Source organism: Lynx rufus, unplaced genomic scaffold (assembly GCF_022079265.1).
Source record: "Lynx rufus isolate CCGP_SWC_20201006 ecotype Redwood Valley unplaced genomic scaffold, mLynRuf1.p SCAF_12, whole genome shotgun sequence".
Classification (NCBI taxonomy): domain Eukaryota; kingdom Metazoa; phylum Chordata; class Mammalia; order Carnivora; family Felidae; genus Lynx; species Lynx rufus.
The window spans coordinates 40,981,157-40,985,809 of NW_025814826.1; the positions used below are offsets into that span (position 1 = coordinate 40,981,157).

At 36.8% G+C, this 4,653-nt stretch overlaps 1 pseudogene; it reads left to right on the forward strand.

Moving 5' to 3' along the window:
- Positions 1 to 1,152: 1,152 nt before the first annotated feature.
- Positions 1,153 to 1,567, forward strand: LOC124507554 (60S ribosomal protein L27-like; annotated as a pseudogene).
- Positions 1,568 to 4,653: the final 3,086 nt, after the last annotated feature.

A 4,653-nucleotide genomic window follows, 5' to 3' on the forward strand; every position in this document is an offset into this window, starting at 1 on the left:
TTAGAGAATAAAGTCAACAAACAAGCAAACAAATCTACAGAAAAGATAAAGAACTGATACCTTCTTATGAATTATTGTATCCAAGCATGAAGCTAGTTCTGTTATATGATCCAATAAAGCCACACTCCCTTTTATTCTAAAGACAGTTTGAGTTCAGTTTCAATGCCTTACAATGGGAAAATGATTCCTAATGAATAAATTTACATCAAGAGAATACTTCAGGACTAGGAAATAGGCTAATCTTTTTAAGATGTTACCAAAAACAAAGCAGACAATGATAATATTTAGAACATTACTTCTATGATATTTATAGGACATCACGATCAAAATGTATTCACGTGATCATAATATTCAATAATATGATAATTTACAAGAGTGAGGTAAGTTTGAGTAGAGAGAGTCCTTTGGTGTAAATAACATTTACAAACCTTGTAAAATGAAAATCAGATTATACTGTTTCTCTTCTCAAAATACTCTAAAGTAAAGCTGAAGACTTTATAGGCTTCAATTCATCCTTCTTATCTGCTTTATTAGGTCCCTGAATAATCTGCACCCGCCCTCTTTCTTATTCTGCTCCAGACACATTGGCCTCCTTACTATTTCTGTAACTCATCAGAAACAAAAACAAACAAGCAAAAAAAAACCCCATGGCTAGAGTTTTTATCCTCACTCTTCTCCTCTTTCTAGAATGCTCTTCTTATAGATATTGACATGACTGACTTCTTAATTATATTTGAGAATTTTACTAAAATGGTAATTTTTAAAGCCTTTCTTGGCCATTCAAATTAAATATCATATGTTCACATTTTCTAACTTTCCCTGGTTTATCCCCCAGCACTTATCACTATATAATACTTTATTTAAATTAATATGCATATTGTGGGGTGCCTGGGTGGCTTACTCAGTTGAGCATCTGACTTCAATTCAGGTCATGATCTCACACTCGGTGAATTCAAACCCTGCATCGGGCTCTGTGCTGACAGCTCAGAGCCTGGAGCCCGCTTCAGATTCTGTGCCTCCCCCTCTCTCTGCCCCTCCCTTGATCATGCTCTGTCTCTCTCTGTTTCAAAAATAAATAAAAACATTAAAAAAAGTAATATGCATATTGTTTATTGTCTGTCTTTGCACAGAAGTATATATTATAAGGGTTGGATGGCTGGTGTCAACAAGGGCAAGTTTGTGAAACCTGGGATGGTGGTGATGGTCCCAGCAAAGAGCTACTTCCAAGGCAAAGCAGTCCTTGTGAGGAACATTCGTGATTGCCACCTCAAGCTACTTCTATAGCCATGCTCTTGTGTCTGGAATTGACTGCTATCCCTGCAAAGTGATAGCTACCATAGGCAGGAAGAGGTCAAAGATTGAATCTTTTGTGAAAGTTTATAACTACAATCACCTCATGCTCACAAGGCACCCTGTGGATATTCTCTTGGACAAAACTGTCAGCAATAAGGATGTGTTCAGAAACTCTGCTCTTAAATGTAAAGCCTGAGGAGGGGACAAGGTCAAGTTCAAGGAGATATACAAGACCTGCAAGAACAAATGGTTCTTCCAGAAGCTGCAGTTGTAGCTCTGTTTTGTTTCAGTCATTACAAAATAAAGGAAAAAAAAAAACGTTTAAAGTGTTTATTACATAACTGCTGTTATGTAGACTTTTTTCTTTCCTTGTTTTTTAAATAAGTATATCCTCAGTGCTTGAATTAGTGGTTTAGTAAAATAAGTGTTCAACAAACGTTTGTGAAATAGTGAATGAAAATGAGATTTGAAATCAGAATTCAGCATTCAATACCTGTTATACCACTTATGGAATGGTGATATTGGAAAACTAATTTGTCTCTGTGACTTTAGAACTTGGTAATTTGCATAAAAGTAGCCTTACTGTCTTTCTTACAACTTTATTGAGATATTTATTGAGATATAGTATATATAGTCATTTGCACATATTTCAAGTGTATATGTATTTTTAAAGTTTATTTATTTTGAGACAGAGAGAAAGTGCAAGCGGGGAAGGGGCAGAGAGAGGCAGGGGCAGAATCCTAACCGGGCTCTGCACTGCCAGCACAGAGCCCCATGCAAGGCTCGAACTCACAAACAGTGAGATCATGACCTGAGCCAAGATCAAGAATTGGAGGCTTAATCAACAGACCCACCCTGGTGCCCCTCAAGTGTATATTTTGATAAATTTCTAATGCAATCCTTCCTTCCTCTCCCCACTAGTCCCTTGGCAACCACTAATCTTCTTGTATTTGAGTTTTCATATTCTAGGATTTTATAACAATGTAATAATACATCAAGCATAAATTTTTCTTTCTTCTTCTAATTTCTGAAGAAAACACCAAGAAGTTTCCCAAAATGATGTATCATTTTACATTTCTACCAGCAGTAAATGAGCATTCTACATTCTAAGACAGTTGGTATGGCTAGTCTTTTAAAAAATTTTTTTTTAAGTTTATTTATTTTGAAAGAGAGAGAGAGAGACAGAGAGAGAGAGAGCAAGCGGGATAGGGGCAGAGAGAAAGAGAGAGAATCCCAAGCAGGCTCTGCACTGTCAGCACAGAGCCCGATGCGGGGCTTGAACTCAAGGACCATGAAATCATGACCTGAGCTTAAGTTGGACGCTCAACCAACTGAGCCACCCAGGTGCCCCAGTATGGCTAGTCTTTTAATTTTAGGCATTTTAACTGATGTATAGTGGTATCAAATTGTCATTTAGATTTGCATGTCCTAATGACTAATGATGTTGAACATTTTTTTGTGTGTTTGTCAACCATATATTTCCTTCAGTTAAGTGTGTGTTCAAAGCTTTTGCTAATTAAAAACAAAATAATTGTTTTATAATTATTTTTATTTTTTAGTGTTTTGTTTATTTATTTTGAGAGAGACAGAGAGACAGCATTAGACAGAGAGGAGACAGAGAATCCCAAGTCGGCTCCACACTGCTAGTGTGGAGCCCGACATGGGGCTTGATCTCATGAACCATGAGATTATGATGCAAGCTGAAATCAAGAATCAGATGCTCAACCAACTGAGCCACCCAGGTGCTCACATAATTACTTTTAAAATTTATTTTATAATTGTTGTATTTGAGAGTTATTTACATATTCTGGAAATAAGTCCTTTACTATATATATGTTTTGCAAAGATTTCCTCCTAGTCTATGGCTTTTTTTTTTTCTTTTTTTTTTTTTTAATTTTTTTTTCAACGTTTTTATTTATTTTTGGGACAGAGAGAGACAGAGCATGAACGGGGGAGGGGCAGAGAGAGAGGGAGACACAGAATCGGAAACAGGCTCCAGGCTCCGAGCCATCAGCCCAGAGCCTGACGCGGGGCTCGAACTCCCGGACCGCGAGATCGTGACCTGGCTGAAGTCGGACGCTTAACCGACTGCGCCACCCAGGCGCCCCTATGGCTTTTAATTTAATAGTTTTAATCGTGTGATGAAATTCAATTTATCAACTTGTTGATTTATAATAATGATATTCGTATTGAAGGTAAGGTATTTTGATTAATTCAAGGTCAAATTTAGAAAGTCAATGTAGGGGCGCCAGGCGCCCCTATGGCTTTTAATTTAATAGTTTTAATCGTGTGATGAAATTCAATTTATCAACTTGTTGATTTATAATAATGATATTCGTATTGAAGGTAAGGTATTTTGATTAATTCAAGGTCAAATTTAGAAAGTCAATGTAGGGGCGCCTGGGTGGCGCAGTCGGTTAAGCGTCCGACTTCAGCCAGGTCACGATCTCGCGGTCCGTGAGTTCGAGCCCCGCGTCAGGCTCTGGGCTGATGGCTCGGAGCCTGGAGCCTGTTTCCGATTCTGTGTCTCCCTCTCTCTCTGCCCCTCCCCCGTTCATGCTCTGTCTCTCTCTGTCCCAAAAATAAATAAACGTTGAAAAGAAAAAAATTTAGAAAGTCAATGTAGAAGGTTGATAGGTGTAGGTTTATATTTAAGTCAGTGATATCCATTTTGAATTACTTCTTAAAAATAGTAAGTGGTATTGATATATAGATATAGATATAGATATAGATAGATATTTCTGTAGTGTTATTATTGGCATGTGGATATCTAGCACCACATGCTGAAAAATCTCCATAGGGTTGCTTTTGCATCCATGTCAAAAATAAGCCTCCATGTATGTATGGGTATATTTCAGGACTCTATTCTGACCCATTTGAGTATTTGTCTATCTCAACATAATCAAGTTAATGCCATCCTGTCTTGACAATTACTTCTTTACAATAAGTCTTGACATCAGGTGGTGTTACTACTAGAATGTTCTTCTTTTAAAAAAATTGCTTTGCTTATTCTAGATTCTTTGCATTTCTCTATACATTGTAGACTGTAGAATTCTTCCCATACAGTTGCTTAGATCAAGTTTATCTTATGATCAAATCAAGACTTTAGTAGCTTAGCTTATATCATTTATTCATTGATCCACTCAGACTACACATTAAGTACCTACTATGTGGAAGGCACTGTACTGTATGATAGTGTTTATGAGCAAACAAAGGTATATCTCTTTACAGTACAGTAGGGCATGTATAATTAAAAAAAATCAAACAAGTTTATAGGGAGTAAACATAGGAATGATAGAAAACTTATAACTTCCAATAATATTTAAAGGAAGCGATAAGATTTTTTTTTGAGGAGGTGAT